This window comes from Prosopis cineraria, unplaced genomic scaffold, assembly GCF_029017545.1.
Source record: "Prosopis cineraria cultivar Desert tree isolate PC_DT_omini unplaced genomic scaffold, ASM2901754v1 PC5, whole genome shotgun sequence".
Classification (NCBI taxonomy): Eukaryota; Viridiplantae; Streptophyta; class Magnoliopsida; order Fabales; family Fabaceae; genus Prosopis; species Prosopis cineraria.
In genome coordinates, this window is record NW_026555336.1 from 27815250 (window position 1) to 27836270 (window position 21021).

At 30.1% G+C, this 21021-nt stretch overlaps 1 pseudogene; it reads left to right on the forward strand.

Moving 5' to 3' along the window:
- Positions 1-13710: 13710 nt before the first annotated feature.
- LOC129312106 (protein PIN-LIKES 2-like) lies at positions 13711-15620 on the forward strand (annotated as a pseudogene).
- Positions 15621-21021: the final 5401 nt, after the last annotated feature.

Below are 21021 nucleotides of genomic sequence, written 5' to 3' on the forward strand. Positions count from 1 at the left end.
CTCTATTCTTCTGATGCCTTCCTGTTCCGGCATTGTACCTTCATCCTAAACATCATTTAAATTAATAATTATTAATTAGTGAAAGGTATTTTAATTTTTTCACAATTAAAATTATTTTTATTTTTATTTTTATTCTTATAAATTAAATTAAAATTTTAAAAAAAATTAAAATCTACTAATAATGATGTTACATCATTGGTCTTTACTTAAAATTGTCCCTTAAATTTTCTACATATTGTTCTAATTATATATATTAAATCTTTTTTATTTTTACATTTTATATAATCTATGCTCACTAATCCAGAGTCTTGGCCTTAAGCCTTTAACTACCGTAATGTAACGTTGTGCAGTTTCAAAATGTTTACCGTTTTATATAAAAAGATGGGAGAATTTCAATAAAAGATCTTGATCACACTCAATTATATTTAAAATTTTTAAATTTTTAAAATTTCATCACAGTTTAAGAATATTGATTTAATATTAAATTTATAAAAAAATAATAAATTTATCCTTCATTTAAATTAATGTTAAGACTTTCTTATTTCACTTATTAATTATCCTATTTCACTTATTTATTTTTTATCTGTTGTTAATTGTCCTACTTAACTTGTTTTTCTTTTATATGCTTAAATCATTTTAAGATAACTTATTAATTTTTATACTGTTTGTTATTTATTTACTTATAGGCTATTATTAATTATCCTATTTTACTTATTCATTGTTAGACTTTAACTTAATTTCATTCAAGGAAAATAAATAAGTTAAATAAAAAAATTAACAATATTTTATAAGTAACTGAACAAGTAAAATATGATAATTAACAAGTGAAGTATAAAATTTTTGATATTAATTTGAAGGAGGGATAATTTTTGTATTTCTCTTAAAAAATTAACATTAAATCAATACACTGGATTGTAGTGAAATTTAGAAAATTTGGAGACTTTAAATGTAATTAAATATAATTAATGATCTTTTATTGAAATTCTCCCCAAAAAGAAAGGCTTCTGGCCCCGGACACCATTAATGATGAAGATGATGTTGCAGAGAACTCATCGGTCAGGCAGTCTCACTCAGAGCCTCATAGTACTTACTTCACTCATGATTAAAACTTGGAAAAAAGGAAAAAAACTTGAGGGAATCTTTTTGTTTCTATGTCTTGTCACTTCACTTCTTTTCTTGTCTCTTACTTTCAATCTTCTTTTAACAAAGTATTGCATAAGTACTCACAATTCGAACTAGGATTACATTAATTAAAGAAATCAGCTTGAAGAGGAGGAAACCCACATGATTCTTATTAAACAAGTGAAATCAATGGATCATGAACGTTATTGATCATCCTTGTTAAACAATTGAAAGCAGATTATATTGTACCCTGACCTAATTGTTGCCATGCATGCCATATTTTATTAGCATTGCTGGAGGACTTTGCATTAGATATCTTTCATTTGGTTTTCAACCTTTTTTGTGTTTTTGGATAAGGGAAAAAAATTGATCCCCCTCTCCTCTAAAATTAATTTTTTTAATAAATTACCCAAACAGTTAAAAAAGAATAACACCAAAGTTTTCCGGTAAGCTCCACCCATAGCTTTTGCCAAAAGTTTGTCAAAAATATTAAAAAAAATTATAAAGATAGACCTAAGAAAAAATTACAAAGAAAGCACATAATTTAATAAAAAAAATTAAACTTTCTTCTTTTCTTTTCTTTTTCTTAATAAAATTTAAACTTTGTATTTTCAAAAAATTAATATTTAATATTTAAAAATTAAATTATATAGTAATTTATATAGTTAAAAATTAATTTTAATTAAATTATCTAAATATCTTTAATTCTGTTAAAATTAATTTTAAAAAAACAGTATCCAAAAAGATTGCGTTATAACATAATTATTTATGATTAAAATCTATCACTCAATTAATTATTTTTATAATTTATTATATTCAATTAAAATTCAAACGGGCACTTCAACAATGACTACTTGTCTGAGGTTAAAATAATTTTTTAATTGTATATTTATACAAGTTATCAGCACTTGAAAAATAGTGATGGAACAATATAGTAGACAGTCTTTCAAATTTAGTGCAGTTTTACCCTAATTTAATGATTAATGTTGAGTTAAAAAAAGTCTCACAACTCGCACTAACGTACAATTTAAAAGAATTGATTATTAGAAAATATCAACAATATTGCATCCGTTTTAAAAAAACGTGTTATATTACCCTATATATATATATATATATATATTTGTTTAAATGCTCGTCATAACTCCTTTGAGAATACTTTTGATACCAAAAAAAGAAAAAAAAGGTACCCTTTATCTAATTCAGTGAATAAGATTTTTATAGTACTTATAAGGAACTATGAAGCATCACAGACCTCCTGTTTATCTTTGACCAATTAGCTCATAGAATGTTTTGTATAAAATCGTTGTTAAAATTGAGAGTTCTAGATTGAAGCTGGTAATGTCTTAGGTAAGACTCTCTTGATCAATTTAAAAGTCTGCACACATGCAGACACTAAATGTGATATCAGATTTGTTAGCAGTTAAGTATAGTAAGGATCCAATAATTTGTCTATACTTGGCTTAATAAAATATAGCAATGGACTTATTTAAGTCAAGAGCTATAAGGGGAGCGACATAAGGGTGAATGTTACTGATCATGCATGAACTGAATTTGAAATCTAATGTGTTTGGAAAGCATGGTTTTATGTTCAGATAACTACACACACACACACGTGTTTGAAATATATTGTGTTTTGGATAGCATGCCAACATATGGACAAATGCAAGGCATTTGAATAAAGAGTGCTTCGAAAATATAGTGTTGAAAAAGGTGCTTTGTTTTAGAAAGGTTATATCATGTTTTGTAACAAATTTGTATTGCAGAACTACATAGAATTTAGAAGCTTTATATTGATTATAACTATGTTTTGCTTTCCCATATATACTTCACTAGCTCATAAACCTTAGTGTGCATGCATCATTGTGAATTTAGACAATGGTTATTGGGACTTTATAGTCTCACCCCCTTTGGTTAATAGTGCATTTTCACATATGAGGGATATTATGTAGAAGCAACGGTGAAGCATTGGGGGCCTAGTGGTTGTAATATTCTAGTTCATGTATATTGCTATTCCTAGGACTTTTTGCGTCCCCAGTGATATTATAACTATTTTTTGTGTCCCCATACTCTCATTAATGTATATTACCATTCCTTTGACTTTTTATAATAGGGTTAATGGTTATTTTTGTTCTTCAACTGTATGCGAAAGGTCATTGAAGACCTTAAACTCAACTATGAATAATTTATATCTTTAAAAAGTCAAATATTTCCTCTTTCAATACCTCAGACCTTGACTCCCTTGACTGCTGTTTGTTTTTGAGTGTAGGCCCTACCAATTTTAAATTTTTTTAAAATAAAATATTAAATGTGGGCCCCCTCCTTTTATCCCTCTCTCCTCCCACCTTCTCTCTCTCCTCCCCACCTTTTGCTAATTGATGCTTCTCTAATCTTCACTGTTGGTGATCTCCATCTCCTCCATGAACAAACCCTTCACAACCACCACAAGCTTATGTCCTTCATCAGCTCCAACCTTTGAAAAGAAGATACTCATTGTTTCCTATGGCTCCAACCACCATAAGAAGAAAAAAGCTCGATAGGTTTGAACATCAGCATGTGTTGCTAATAAGAAACTACCAGTGGTCGTTGGACTTCATGGATGTGTGGAAGAGAAAGAGAAATGGGGGAACAAGATTCCATAAGGCAACCGAATCTTATGACTTAGAATTAGATGGGATCTTGCTGGGAGTGAGAGTAGCTACTAAATCTCCCTTATTTTTTTTCTTAGAAATAGAGATATCAACATAATAAAGATAATGAGGTGTGTGATTGAGTAAAGGAGTGGTCCACCAAATTCCATAATGAGGTGTATGAAGAAGGTGAGGTCATTGCTTTGGAGGAGTAGTCCCACACTTACTACTACAAAAGCATAAATATAAGACGACATAAAAAATGATAGTCAAATAAAAACACGACATATATGAGAGAGACGAGTGACGGTCAGAAAATAACTGACAGATGTTTAAACACCCATCATTTATTGTCAGAATTTAAATGATGGGTATTTAAAAAACCCATCATTTATTTCAGCCTAACATTTCATTTACTGGAAGGAAAAAATAAAAAATAAAATTGGACTTTAAATAATAGGTATTACAAATACCCGTCATTTAAAGTTTAAACAATATATCATAGGTATACAAACAATCGTCATATATTGTGGCCCACCATTTTAGTTTCTTATAATAAAAAAATAAAAAATTTTAAAACTTTAAATGACAGGTATTTCAAATACCCGTCATTTACAGTATGAACAATATATGATGGGTGTTTTAAACACCCGTTATATATTGTTGGCCAACATCCTTATGATATATGACGAGTGTTTTAAACACCCGTCATATATAATAACAGGTATTAGAATGCTCGTCATTTATTTTCTTTTTTATTCAGTTTTTAGTCTCATTTTTCATTTCCACCCGTTCGTCTTCTCAATATTTTCTTTTCTCCACTTGCGCACGAAATCGGTAGAAATCTCTCAATCTTCATTGTTGCCGTCGACCACCTCAGTCCTCTCCAATGTGAAAGTGCCTCTACCTATGTCGTCCGTTGCCCCTCTCATTTGCTTCCTCTTTGTGTTTCATCATCTCATCTTCAAGGTACATGGGTGTGTGATTTGTACAGTTTTTTTTTTCATTTTCGTCCAATATCCTTAGATTTCTAGATTATTGGATTGATTTATTTAATGTTATGGATTGTTTTATTAGTTGATTTTTATTGTTTAAATTTCTCCTCATTTGTTGCCCATTTTGATATTGTGGGGGTCAAAAATTGTTAATGTTTGATATTTTATTGACTTGAGAATAGTAGTAGATGATATACTTAGTCTTAGGATGATTATTAAAATAAAAATTAGTGATCAAAATGAAATATTTATGATGATTGTATTTTTCTATAAATTTTTACTTATTTATTTCAATAATTTTTAATTTAAATTTCGTGCATTGATTGATAAGAGTAGTTTTATCGTTCAAAATTACATATTGAAATGTACTAGTGTACTAATTTTCATTACAATTGGAGTTCATTTTAGTGACCAAAACTAACATGTAGTTTTTCTAAAAATCATTATCATTTTGTTGATATTCTTACATTTGGTAAAGAATGATTTGTTCTTGGCTTGGAATTGCTAATATAGAATATGTGTAACCTTAGAATGATCAAAAATTGATTCAAAATGATGTTTATAGTGTTTTTCTTTTTTTTTCTATGATTTTTGAACGAATTTTAGATATAATTTTATAATAATTAGAGTTAATTTGAAAATGCTATTTTGTGAGAATTTTGTTAGTTTTGTGATTGTATATGGTTGAAATTAGTTTTTTGAGTGAGATGTCAAGATTGAAAAGAGGGTTTTAGCTTGAGAAATACTTTCTTTATGCCGCTATGCTGCCAAATTCTTTTCGGCGGTTGAAGGAGTATGTGAATGCTCATGTATTGTGACTCATGATTCATTAATTACTCTATATTATATGTAAAATTGTCAATTTCTTTATTGATAATCTTTCTATCATTCCTTTCCTCTCCATATTCATGAGTCACTGATCACATTTACTTGAATGAATTGTCTTTTAAATTAAAAAGTTATGGATAAAGAATGGATGTATGCTAATTAATTAAGTAAAGAACATTTGAATGATATGAAAGAGTTTATGAGGTTTGCTCTTGAGCATGTAAAAGACCCTAAAAGAATAGTGTGCCCTTGTATAAGATGTAATCTTTTGAAGCAAATTAGTGCATCTGAGTTGGAAGACCATTTAGTGTGCTATGGAATTGATGAAGATTACAAGTGTTGGCATAAGCATGGAGAGACTAGAGCGGATGAGTCTACTAGTAATTGGGAGTATAAAGGAAGCTTTGAATTAAATGATTATGACACAGATACTTATAAGGGTGATTGTCTTGAAGAGATGATTAATGCAATTGAAAGGGAACTTGAGAATTGTCCTGAAATGTTAGAGATATTGAAAAGTGATGTAGAGAAGCCCTTGTACGCTGGCTGCACTGAATTCACAAAGTTATTAGCGATGTTGAAATTGTACAATTTGAAAGTGAGAAATGGATAGAGTGATAAGAGCTTTATAGAAAATCTTACACTTATAAAATAACTTCTACCAGCGAATAACGTCAAGGACTATGTATGAGGTAAAACAAATGCTATGCTCAATTGATATGAGTTATACACACATATCCTAATGATTACATATTATTTAGAAATGAATATGCATCATTAATAAAGTGTCCAAAATGTAATGCCTTGCGCTACAAAGAGAATGAGAAGAGTCTAAAGAAGGTGTTATGATATTTTTCCCATTATACTTAGATTTAGACGGCTGTACAATAGTGTAGAGGATGTAAAAAATTTGACATGGCATACGGATGAATGGATCAAAGATGGGAAGCTTCAACATCCAGATGACCCTTCTCAATAGAAAAAAAATTGATTTCGATTATCCTGACTTTAGAGCAAAAGATAGAAACCTTTGCCTCATATTATCTACTGATGGAATGAATCTACACGGGCTTCAAAGTAACAGTCACAGTATATGGCTAGTTATTTTGGTAATTTACAACTTACCTCTATGGTTATGTATGAAGCGAAAATATATGATGCTATTCATTCTAATTTTGGGCTTAAAACAGTCGGGAAATGACATAGACATATATTTAGCTCCTTTAATGAAGATTTAAAATTGTCGTGGGAGCACAGTGTTGATGTATATTATGGACATAGAGAGGAATGGTTCAACTTAAGAGAATTGTTATTTGACACAATTAATGATTTTCCAGCATATGGTAATTTGTCAGGGTATAGTATTAAAGAAAAACTTAAATGTCCTATTTGTGAAGAGGGCACACATTCAATGAGATTAGGACATATGATAAAGAATGTCTATCTCAAATATTATAGATGGTTGCATCTTGATCATTATTATCGGTGCCTAAAAAAAACTTTCAATGGGAATTCAGAAGAAAGTAAGACACCTTTGCCATTGATAGGTAAGCAACATTTTAACAAGGTGAAGAATTTGAATATCGAGTTTGGCAAACCTTTTGTAAAGTATCTTAGGACATATGGGTGGAAGAAAATGTCTATTTTTTTTGACCTACCATATTGGCAATCCTTATATGTGGGACATTTTCTTGATGTTATGCACATTGAGAAAAATGTGTGTGATAGTTTGATTGGTACATTACTTCATATTTCAGGAAAGACCAAAGATGGCATTAAGGCAAGACTTGATATGATTTTTATGGGGATAAGGGAAGAGTTGGCTCTGCAAGAGAAGGGAAGTCGCACATTTCTTTGTGCAGCGGCTCATACACTGGCTAGAAAGAGAAAAGAAGACTTTTTGTGAGTCGCTTGCTACTGTTAAAGTTCCAGAAGGATATTCTTCAAATATTAAGGGCCTTGTGTCATCAAAGGATTGGAAGTTGAAGGGTTTAAAATTGCATGATGCCATGTGTTGATAGAAAAATTTATTCTAGTGGCTATAAGTTTTATTTACCTGATATAGTTCAAGCTACGATTACAAAATTGTATTTCTTCTTCAAGTCTATATGTAGTGAAGTGATTGACCTAACAAAATTGTCAAGATTGCAAAACCAAATTGTGTTAATTTTGTGTGAACTTGAAATGTATTTTTCACATGCATTCTTCAATATAATGGTGCATATCACTATTCATCTAGTTAGAGAGATACAAATGTGTGGCCTAATTTTTTTGAGATGGATGTATCCATTTGAGCATTACATAAAGATACTAAAAGGATATGTGACAAAATCAGAATCAACCTGAAGGTTGTATAGTTGAATGATACATTTGTGAGGAGGCAGTTGAATTTTATGCTGAGTTACTTATCAAATATCAATTATATTGGTCTTTCGACTTCTTTCAGCTTTGCAATGTCATCCAAGATAAAAAACAAGCTCGATCCGTGAAAGATTCAAGCTCTAAATGAAGAAATGGGCATTGGAATAGTAGGGAAGGATGACAAAAATAAGAGATGAGGAGCTCGAGGAAGGAAGAATAGAGGGAGTCAGATTTGTGATCAAATGGTAGAGAGAGTCGAAGGAGAGAATGAGGAGCGACATTGGTACAACGAAGGAGAGCCGGTGGAGTAATGGAGGAGCGATAGAAAACACACACAGAGAGAATGATGAGATGAGAGACTCAAGCTCGATTGCACAAGAAGAAGGACAAAATCACGAGGGTATCATGGTCAATTGTAATAGTAGGCACTAGTAATTAATGCTTATATGTTCAACATTTACATTTGAAAAGCTACAAAATGGAGCTTCTGATTTTTGCTATTTCAACCCAGTTTGAAAGTCCTTTTTAAAAGTTACTTGCATATGATAATTGAATTCCAAATAATATTTGACTTCCTAAAAGTAAAAAAATCACTTTTGGATGTTGAACATGGAGCTTCCCATGCATCCTTAGTTAAATTCTAGCCTCAAGTAAAAGGTTTAAAATTGTGAAAACTTATATTGACGTTAATGGGGTTAGTAGAAGTTGTAGAAAACTTATAGATGTTGAGTAGGAATTGGAATAGTCTAATGATAGAGGTTAAAAGTTTATGTTATTTTGATTGTGCTATTACGTACTTATGTTCAGTTAGGAATTGACATATAATACTTAATCTTGCATATTGACAGGCTCAAGTGTATATTGAGTAATTTGGAAATGTGAAGAGCAATAATTAACATGGCAACCCTTATGTCTAAAGGATTAAGGTAATTAGATAATTCATATTTTTTTATTGATTTGTTTAACTGTTTGCAAGTAGATTATCAAATTAAAATAATATTATACATTTGTATGATTTAAAACTTGTAAAGTGGGAAAAGAAAATAATTATGAGAACATAAAATGTATTTATTAATTGTATTTATGATTAAATGTTAATTTATAAGAGATTTGAATATGATGAAGTATGTAGTTTGCATTGTGTGTGAAAAATTTGATCATGATAGTGAAGGTGAGAGTTTACCCTAGGTGAAGTAGTAAGGAAATTTATATAGTTATTGCCAACACCTCAGGATTCTTGGTGCAACTAATATTATCTCCTTAACACCTGAAGGAGTGTAGTGTTGGAGAAAAACGCTCTTTAGCACCCAAAAGATAGGTGTTTGAGTGAACGACACTTCAATTATGTGTGTAATAGGGAAATTCATAGTTTGAAAGTAAGATAAAACACCTTTGGTCTGGTGGTTCTATTATAAAGGTGAGATCAAATAAGTATATTTTAAGATTGGTCCAGTGTATCCAATAGAAGGTCGATGCATAGGTTCAAATGGATAGTGTGATCATGCATGTGGTATTGTGATTATATGTATTTTATCATTTTTTATTATTGTGCTTTAGATATGTTCATAGTTTTATTTGTTAATAGATAGTTGTGAATTATTTTAATTATTACGACTTTGTTTCATCTTGTGGTCACTATTTTTTCATGTCTAGATAGGATAGGAGCTGAGGAAAAGAGCTAGGCCAATTCATATTACTATTGCAATGCCTTGTTATTATAAATTGTGTAATAAATTTATTTGTTGTACTTGTATGAGGTGATGTGGTGTGTATATTAGCCTTGACATATGTGTTGTGATAAATGAGGTTAGAGAGCTAAGATACTAGTATAAGTGAATGTTGGGATGTTTTGAATTGATGTGATGCATAAAATTTGGCTAAAGAAGTTAATTATGTGTAAATTTGGAATATAGCTGTATACTGTAAGGATCTAGTGTTTAGGTGGTCAAATTTAGTTTGGAATGTGTGACTATTGTTATAATTGTTTAATCAAGTGCATATTGGTCTGTTAGATGTAATTAAGGCCCTGGTTGCAATTAATGACACAAGTTTGGGGGTTTGGACCCTTGATTGAGTGTAAATGATATAAAAGTGGTCATATGGGATTTGGGTGTTCAATTTTCAAATAAAACATCATATTAAAGGTAAACTTGTTTCATTAGTTAAATTGTAAAATAAGCTACATGTAGGCGCTTAAATCATTCTAATTAGACATCATATGTGGAGAAGACTCATGTTGAAAGTTCATCTTAGGAGAATTGTCATGACAGCAATTGCTATCATGTGTGTTGTGGTGCATGATAACATGTTGTGACGCATAGCACATAGTAAGAATTAGCTTCTTAACAGATGGCACATAAGCCACGGCATATATGCTATTTTGGTTGAAATGACATTTTACTCATATTATTTTTTTTATTTGATAAGATTTTATGATTTTCCTTGCTTGTGTTGCTTAAATATACTAATTTTTTTTAGCTCAAACATGTTTTTTTGAAAGGTTTCTGGGATCCCAATTATTTTAAAAATCATGTAAATCTATTTTTTTACCCCTTCATTGTTAGGGTAGATTTAGGGGCTTAATGACTCCTAATTATCCTTGTGCAGAGTGTACTGATAATGTCAAGGTAGACATTACAAAAAGATTGTAGTACCTTTGCTTTTAAAAAAAAAAAAACTCCCCACTATTACTGGCTATTGGATGGTCACCAAAGCTCTAATGTTGGCAATAAATTAAATCCTTTTGCTACCATGAGGAGATCCCTTGGCCATCAAAAGTTTTTAGTACTGCCAAGCTACCATATGAATCTTTAATTATATAATTCAAACTTTTCTATATATTGTCTTGTTAATGTTTAAGTTTTCAAATCATTTACTTGTTTTAACAAGTAGCCATTCGTTAATTAACAAGTATCCATATGCATGCATTTAACAAGCAGCCATTCATTAATCAACAAGTACCCATATGCATGCATTTAACAAGCAGCCAGCCATTCGTTAATCAACAAGTTTAAAAAATTTGATAAGGATTATTTGTGCAAATGAACAAGTGTAATATATTTTAACAAGCAGCCATTTATTAATTAACAAGTATTCATATGTATTTAATAGACATCCATTTGTTAATTTACAAGTTAAAAAATTTGACAAGACTTAGTTGTGAGAAAAAAGGAACAAGTGTAAGACCTATTTTAACAAGTAGCCATTTGTTAATAAACAAGTATCTATGTGCATTTAAATTTAATAAGCAATCATTCATTAATTAACAACTTCGAAACTCTGATAAGACTTGATATAGAAAAGGAATAAATATAAAACTTGTTTCACTAAGCATGTGTTTGTTATTTAATAAGTAACCATATGTATTTAGTAAGCAACCTTGTGCTAGTTAACAAATTCAAAAATCTAGCAGGGATTGGTTGTATACCTTGTTCTAACACATGTTTGTTTGTTAAGTGCACATGGATATGATACTTATTAATTAACAAATGACTGCTTATTGAAAGAGGCTCTACATTAGTCCCTTCTCACAACCTAACCTTATTAGGCTTTTAAACTTGCTGATTAACCAATAGCTACTTATTAATTGCAAATAAATACTTGTAAATTAGTGAATGACTTCTTTTGAAATATATCTTATACTTGACCCTTCCCACAAGCAAGCCTTGTCATATTTTTGAACTTGTTAATTAAAGAATGGGTGCTTGTTAAATGCACATAAATACTTCAAAATTAATGAATGACTACTTATTGAAATATATCCTATACTTGATCCTATCTATAACCAAGCCCCGTCAAATTTTTAACTTGTTAACTAACAAATAGTTGCTTGTTAAATGCACATAGATGCTTATAAATTAACAAATGACTACTTACTAAAATAGGTCTTACACTTGTCCCTTCCCATAATCAAGTAGTGTTAGATTTTTAAACTTATTAATTAATAAATAACTACTTCTTAAATGTACATGGATTCTTGTTATGAATGAATGCTTGTTGAAAAAGGTTCAACACTTGTCCCTTCTCACAATCAAAGCCCATCAAATTTTTAAATTTGTTAATTAACGAATAGCTACATGTTGAACTTTGTTTTACACTTGTCCCTTTCCATAATCAATCCTTGCCATATGTTTTAACTAGTTAATTTACAAATGGCTTATTGTTAAATGCACATTGGTATTTGATAATTAATGAATGACTCCTTGTTGAAATAAGTCCTACACTTGTCCCTTCCTGCAACCAAGTTTCATTAAATTTTTGAACTAGTTAATTTACGAATGGTTACTTGGTAAATGTATAAGAATACTTATTAATTAATAAATGACTTCTTATTAAACATGTCATATAATTGTCCCTTCTCGCAATTAAGCTCTATCATAATTTTAAACTTGTTAGTTAATGAATGGCTATTTGTTAAAACAAGTAAATGATTTAGAAACTTAGGACTTGTTTGGGTTCTATTCTAAATTTTGTTTTTGAAAATTGCTTTATAACATAATTTTTAGAATTGTTTTTCAAAACAAAATAAAATGAAAATACATTTAATTATGTTAATTTAAAAATAATTTTAAAATTGAAAAATAGACTGATAGTAATAATTACAAGCAATTAATGGTAATTATTTTTTTATATAAAAATTGATCAAAATATAACTATGATTTTCAATAATCAAATATAATGTATTTTAAAAATAAATAAAATAAAATGAAAACAGCTTAAAGTTGTTTTTTATTTTTTTATTTTTAAAAACAAAAAATGCAAATAGTTTTGTAAATAATTAAATCAAAATTATTAATTCAAACAAGTTTTTAATTTTTTATTTTTAAAAATAAAAAGTAGTTTTAAAAATAAAAAAACAAGTAGACCCTTAAAAATTGACAAGATAGCATATTTTAAATTTTGCATTGCATAACGAACGATGCTTAGTGGCTTGGTCGCTCACTCGCTCTATAAACTTTTGGTGGCCTAATTGGTTTGTCGGAGGTTCGGGTCATTGTCTAGCAGTCGTTTGCCATCGATGGTGAGGAGTTTGTATTTTGTTTTAATTAAAAAACAAGGATATTATAGTATTTTGTCATTTAAATTGTTTTCAAATTAGTTCTCCAGTCTTGCGGTGACATATTAAAATCTTTTGATCCTTTTATGTTATTAAATGTCTCCAAAGATTCTTGAATTGTATTCTCCCTAAAAAAACCACCTACTCCAAGTCCATGTTGATAACATTTTAAAATTTTAAATCATGCTAGTTAAAAAAGAAGTAATGACTAGTGGATTATTTGCATTAAAATTTGTGTACTTTGAATTACATTTTCACTTACCCAGAAATGTTTTCCTTTAATACTTAGATTTAACTAAAATAAATAAATTACATTATTCACAAAAAATGTACAACTTTCTAGAACTTTTTTAATTTTATTTATATATTTTTTTATTTTCTGATTTCCCTTTCTCGTTCAAATTATTGTTTGTGGTGCAGAAAATAACCTTTTTCTTTTTAAAAAAATTAAAAAAAAAGACATTTTATCACGTGAACACCAATGCATTCTTTTCTAAATGCAAAACAAAAATAATTTATTTATCGAAAAAAAAAAGGACTTACAACGCGTTACTCGCACAAGATAACATGATTTTTTTTTTTTTTTAAATAAAAGGTTGAATCAAGTTCTTCGCTTCACATGTATGATGTATACGTCTAAATCCAAATCCTGAACATCTGGGTGAGTTAATCAATTCTCGTGCAATCCCAGCCAACAATATTTGTTCAAGAACTTCCGTGAATCAGTTACCTTTTGCTGGTCGAATCAATCGAGATTAACGTGAAAAACTTTGACTTTTGTTTTTGATTTGCAAGATCTCTTTTTCTTCCGCTTCATCATGTCACTGTTTGATCACCCCCCAGATACTGTCTTATTTTCATCGAATTTCTGATCGATCACAGTCTTAAGATTCTTTCATGTTTGGCTCGATTCTGCTCATCCAACCCAGGCATTCTCTTGGATCTTCCTGAATTTCCTTTAACCAAAATAATCATTGTCATTTCCTTGCTTTTGTTGTCTCTTTGTGGAACCTATCCTGTATATCAAGTTGATTCTACACACACACAAGCTCGTCCAAGAAACACTAACATTCCAAATGCAACGCATTTTCGTCTTTTATGAACGCTGAGTGTTTGATCTGTTGCAGATTTCGTTCTTGAAGTCAGGTCAAGATCATGTCAGGGCTTGCAACTGCTGGTTCTTATCGAGATGATTTGAAGTCTAGCCATGGAGATCTTCGAACTGCTATTGAGCCATTGTTGAAGCTTCTCTGCCTCACAATGATCGGACTGTTTCTGGCCAACCCAAGAAAGCAAATCATCCCCATGGCCACATTTAAACTCCTCAGTAAGCTTGTGTTTGATCTGTTCTTGCCATGTCTAATCTTCACTGAATTGGGTGAAAGCATTACTCTCAAGAACTTCGTGGAATGGTGGTTCATCCCTGTCAATGTTCTTGTGAGTACAAGTCTGGGCTGCATTCTTGGGTACTTTGTGGTGATCTTATGTCACCCACCTCCTCGATTCAACAGGTTCACTATAATAATGACTGGATTTGGAAACTCTGGAAATCTTCTTCTTGCTGTTGTTGGATCTGTCTGTCACAGTTCAGCCAGTCCATTTGGGCAGGATTGCTATCACAGAGGGGTGGCTTACGTGTCGTTATCACAATGGGTTTCTGTAATTCTTGTGTACACCTTTGTTTATCACATGATGGAGCCTCCTATGGAATATTATGAGATTGTTCAAAAAGAGGCTGAGATTGAGGAGGTTCAACAAGAAATTAATGGTATCAATAGGCCTTTGCTTGTAGAAGCTGAGTGGCCTGGGATTGATAATGCAGAAACTGAACATACCAGGACGCCTTTCATAGCCAGAGTCTTTAAGAGCATTTCAGGTGTAGCCCCAACAGAATTTCCTGATCTTGAAACCTTGGAAGAAAGCCAAGGAGGGGACAATAGTCCACAATCGTCGTCGATTCGATGTTTGGTAGAGCCAAGAGTTGTGAGGAAGATCAGAATTGTTGCAGAAGAAACACCATATCAGCACATACTTCAACCCCCAACTATTGCCTCTTTGTTAGCCATTATCATTGGGACAGTGCCTCAGCTGAAAGCTTTGTTCTTCGGCGATGAAGCTCTCGTTTCGTTCATCACAGACAGTCTGGAGATTTTAGCAGGGGCTATGGTGCCATCTGTGATGCTTATACTTGGTGGTATGCTTGCCGAGGGACCAAATGAATCAACACTTGGACTCAGAACTACAATAGGTATAATCATAGCAAGACTTGTTGTGCTTCCCCTTCTAGGACTCGGGATTGTGGCATTATCTGATAAGATGAATTTCCTGGTTGAGAATGACTTCATGTTTAGGTTTGTGCTTTTGTTTGCAATATACAACACCAAGTGCCATTTTACTCGGAGCAATTGCTAGCTTGAGAGGATATGCTGTTAGTGAAGCCTCAGCACTTCTGTTTTGGCAGCATGTGTTTGCACTTGTTTCCCTTTCTGTTTACATCATCATCTACTTTAAAATACTTGACCAGATTTGATCCTTTAGCTTCAAGTATAAGGAATGAACTATGTGATTCATGACCCATGAAGTTTAACTTCTTGTAGCTTTTATATTATATCCAGATTTTACTGTCTCAAAGGGCTGCAAAGTGATTGTTTAGCAGATACAATTCTGTGTTAAGATGCAAATTAAATGTTTTTTTTTTTTTTTTTGGTTATGTTCATCTGCACTTGTGTGTGTGTATAATCATTACATGATGGAAGGTCTTGTTTCTTATAGAAGTTCGTGAGAATCCCATAAACAAGTGTATATCAGAACAATGTATCCTGGATGAATGATAAGTATATTGTTTTCCTTCACCATCAAGTATAATGTGAAAGCCGAGGTCTAAATGACAATGAATTTGTTAACCTAGAAGGATAAAAAAAAAAAAATTAAAAATTGAACTCCTTCTGCTTGATCCTATGTCCCACAACAGAAGAATGAAATATCTTCGTCTTGCACATGTTACAAAACAAAAAAGATGGTGTCTGTCAAACAAATGAAACGATATCAGATATGGATTTTTTCCCCCTTTCTGTGCTAGAAACAACAGAAGGATGCATGGGCATATCTTGGTCTTGTTGAAGTAAAAACATATTTTTTAAATTATTATTATTTCAATCTTATTTATAAGTCATTTTTAACATATTTTATCAAAATTAAAAAAATTTTAAACCTCATTAAATTTGTTTTAAAATTTAATAAGTTTCCACCTATACCTCTAACAAAGACAAAAAGAACTATTTTTTATAATTTTTTCAACATTTAATAAGGATAGAAAGATAAAGGTGAACATGAAAAATAATAAAATGTCATATAAATTAGGTCAAAGTTATTTTTTTTCTCTCTACATTATAACTAGAATTAGAAAAGTATATCAAGAGTTTAAACAAAAAAAAAATAATTAAATACACTCTATATACACTAAATACTATGCATATATACTAAATTTATGTGCATTATATGTAAAGAATATTACAACCAAATAATAATCTAAAAAATAGCCAAGTTAGAATCTTATCAAATTTGAATGTTGCAGAGTTTACCTAACTATTTGCACTGAGACAAAACTACTCGAGTCCTTTTTTTGATACATAACAAATACAGACAGAAAGAGCAAGAGAAAAATGAGGTGAGTTTTTCCTTTAGTCAGTTACTGCATGGGTGATTATCATAAAATAAAAAATTTCAATCATCATAAAATCATCTTATAATGAAAGGAATTATTGTAATGGAATATTACATGTTAAAATGCAGAGGTAAACTTCTTGATTTAGATTTAATCATGTTAAGAAAATCTAAGAGATAAGAACATATATGAAAAATCTTCCAATGATTACAACACAACACAACATTCCTTCACCTGGAGGATTACAAATCAAATCAATCATCAATGGAAACTAACCATGATGTGAATACCATGTTAATTTCCCTATTTTCTAATCCAAAGTTGTGCCCTTTATATATACTTTAGGGTCACCAACAAATTAGGTGATTAATCACTAATTGCACTTAATATTCTAACAAATAAGAAATTAATTCTCAATCAATTCCCTGATTCCAATCAAACCTTATTGAATCAAAATATGCAAAATATCTACTCATTAATTTGATATAATAACTCGATTCGTATCAAAGGTGGATCGGTAATTTCAACAATATGTATATCCTCTGACCCATTACATGTACACTGCCTATTAAAAGCGGGGGAAAAAAACTAAGATTAAGTGATTACTGGTTATTAAGCCACAATCCAACAACGAAAAATTTCACTGGTCAAACATTCTTTTTCCTTTAAACAAAGCCAACCATATGCTTTTTGGCGGTTACTGACTATAATTTCTTACTCTTATCCTAATTTATAAAATATATTTTAGTAAAATTAAAAGTTTATTAAATGCAGTTTATAATTTTAATTTTTTGTAAATTCTCAAAAATATTTTTCATTAAAAAAAGAGACAAAGGAAAGAAATTTATTTAAAGAGTAAAATAATGAAAGGTAATATTAGGATAATAATCATAATGAAATCTCAATTTTTTTTTAACAATAAGTGATTTCTTATCCATTTTTAGAGAAATTCCTAGATAGAATCGGTATATAATGTTATTTGTATATTATCAATAAAAACATGTCATATCTAGAGCCGTCAATAAGGGCCGAACCCGTAGGACCAGCCCTTTTAGACTTAAAAAAAATTGAGGGCCGGCTTCTATTTTAGCTTTAAAAAAGTAAATCGGGCTTAAAAGGGCTCTAAATAAAAGGGCTGGCCCTTTTAGGCCATTTTATTATTTTTTTAAAAAAACTATAATATAAAAAAAAGATTAAATACATAACTCAAAGAAATGAATATATTAAATACATTCATCCATCCCTCATTTATTTATTAAGATTTAGCTGATAATATTAGCTAAGTTTAATTTTTATTGATATTCACTTTGATGTTGCTATTTGATATTAGACCTAAATGTTTTATTTTTTTATTGTTGTGGTGTAAATTGATTTAAATTTATTTTCTTAAACTTAATTTTATGAATAATAACTTTTTTTATGATTATAAATATATTTTTTATAATTTTTAATTGAAAAAAATAATTTTTAAAAAATAGGGCCGAGACCTTGAGAGCCGGGTTTTATAAAATGAAACCCTGATATGAAATTGAGCTTATTAGAACCAACCTGTTTAAGCCTTGGCTCTTCAAGGGCCGGCCCTTTAGGGTTGGGCTAGTCATGTCATATGGCTGTAAATAAAAATTAATTCTGCCATTAATTATGGTAGAGAGAAAGAAGACAAGAAATTAAAGAGATACCCTATTCTAGAAATAAAATCATTAAAAATAAAGGTACGTAAGATTTTATGCGATTAAAATTATATGATTTTATTAGATAAAACATGAATGATACTCCCTACATTTTTATTTGTGGGAAAAAAACTATATCACACAGTTTAAAAAATTAATTAACTATATTAATTGCATTTGAAAATAAAAAAATTGAATTACAATATCTTTCATTAATTGTGTTAATCAAGCCTTTATTAATTATCTTTTATGATTATGAATGATAAAATTATGAGGGGTAATATAAATTTTTTTTAATAAATACTTATTGAAAAATGTAATTTTTTTCATATAAAAAAACAAATTAAAAATTGTAGTTTCTCCTATAAATGAAAATAGAGAGAGTATCATGCAAGAATTTCCACCATTTTCGATACTTTATTTATAAACAATACTCAATCTATTTTCAAATGTAGGAGTTAGTTGAGAGGTTGATTTCGATCATAAATATACTTCAATTTTCTTTATTTCCTTCATTTGTTATTTTTTCCCAAACTATATCCATTGATTGCACGCATAATTATGAAATCAATATGGGTAGTTTCCAAAATAAAATTAAAAATGGGGTTTTTAAGAAAAACAACGTATATTTTGCATGAATAACTAACTTATTTAATTTTTTTACCAACAATTTACCTAATTTTTTTAATCTATATAAATTAGTTAACTATCCCTTTTATATAGAGGACAGAGGGACCATTAGACTTATTTTATGATTTGTGATTTCATTTGTCTCTAGTTGAGGCTGAAAGGGATGGTGCTAATGAATGTGATGGACAAGATCATAAAAGCAAAATCTTGCATTTTTATTGCCTCTTTTTTTATATATAAAAAAAAGACCAATTAAATAAAAAGATAATCAAAGTAAAATGGGCCTCCTGACGGCCCAAAGTTCGGTCGAAGAAAAAAGTTGTGCGGAAGTTGAAAAGTAATAATAATAATAATAATAATAATAATAATAATAATAAAAGCCTTTAGAAAATGTACATTTAATGTCATGAACCAGAGGGTCCGTTGGATGGGAATGAGAGAACAGTCGATGGAAAAGCTTCCTCTTGTGGCTGTTAATGGTGAGTGCTACAAAACGTCCGAATCGGTTTCTCTCCTCCTGCTATCCCCTCCTCCCATCTCCTTATTAAATTTAAACGCTTGGACGGTTTAAATTTAATATTTTTTATTTTAAAATAAAAAATATATTAATTTTAATAAATCTATTTATCAAGCTGAATAATCTAGATTTAATATGAATAATCTATATTTAATTTATAAAAATTATGAAAAAAATTTAATATTGAACCTATACTATTTAAAATATATGTTAAAAGTTAATTTATAAAATATTTAATATTAAATATGGACTATTTATAGTAAATCTAGATTGTATAGATAGGTGAACAAATTTATTAATTTTTTTAAATATATCTGAAAAATTAATTTATAAAATATTTGATATTAAACATGAACTATTTATATTAAATCTAAACTGTACAAATAGGTAAACAAATTTATTAAAATTTTTGATATTAAATACACATGAAAAGTCAATTTATAAAATATTTATATTAAATATAGACCATTTACATTAAATCTAGACTATACAGACATATAAAAAAATTTATTAAAATTTTTCAAAATTTATATAATTTTTTATTTTAAAAAAATTATAATTAAAAACATTAAATATAACCGTCTAGTAATTTGAACGGTCCAAATTCCGCACCTCCTTAGCAGAGCTGCGGGGAGGGAAGCCAACTCCCAAAATATCACCGAGAGGGAGAGCAGGGTGAACCAATTTTCATATAAAGAGTAGATGTTTATTTCATCGGGGAAAAAAAAAAAGAATAGATGTTTAAATGGAAGCTTAATTTTCCATATGATGAAATTCCAAAGATCAATGCGTTTGAACTGCATCAGGTGCTTTGGGCTTAAGGTACAAAATGGTGAAGCCCAAACCAGATTAAACGACGATAAAGGCCCAAGCTAGTTGGTCTTGCAGAAGTTGGAATCCTGGGTTTCAAAGGCTTAAAGACTCCATCTTACTACTCTCCCCACTTCCCCGACTAAAGCAAAGCACTCTCTCTTGCCGCTCTCCCACATGGAGGCACAACTGTAATGCTCTAATGGCACGGATCGCTAGCTACCCCACTTAGCACCTAAATTTGAATTTAAGGGAATGCAACATTACCTTTCTTTATAAAAGGTAACGAGCACATAACTGAAACCTTTCTCTCGACATTCTATAAATTCAACACATTCAAATCAACTTGCCTAGCATGAAAGCTCAGGCAACTAACTCAATGTCACTCCAAGTTCACCTAACATGACTCCTTATGTTCTCAATAGGTCAGACTTTTTGAGGCTATTCACTTTGCTTTTCCCTCTGATCAAGGAGTACCAATTGTATTTACTTATCAGTAATGCAATCAAACCTTGTATGTTCTTCGGCGTACTCTTAGTTTCCCATTTAGCTTTGGTGCTGCAAGGAAATTGCAATAAAAGACCATAGGAATCCACACAATCATTTGGTATAGGGAAAATTAATCATTTGATTCTTATAATTTTGACATAATTGTAACTTAATTTTTAAACTTTGACTCGTTATAACGCAGTTTCTAAAATCTTGATTCAGGTGTAACCTAGTCTCTAAATTTTGATTCCT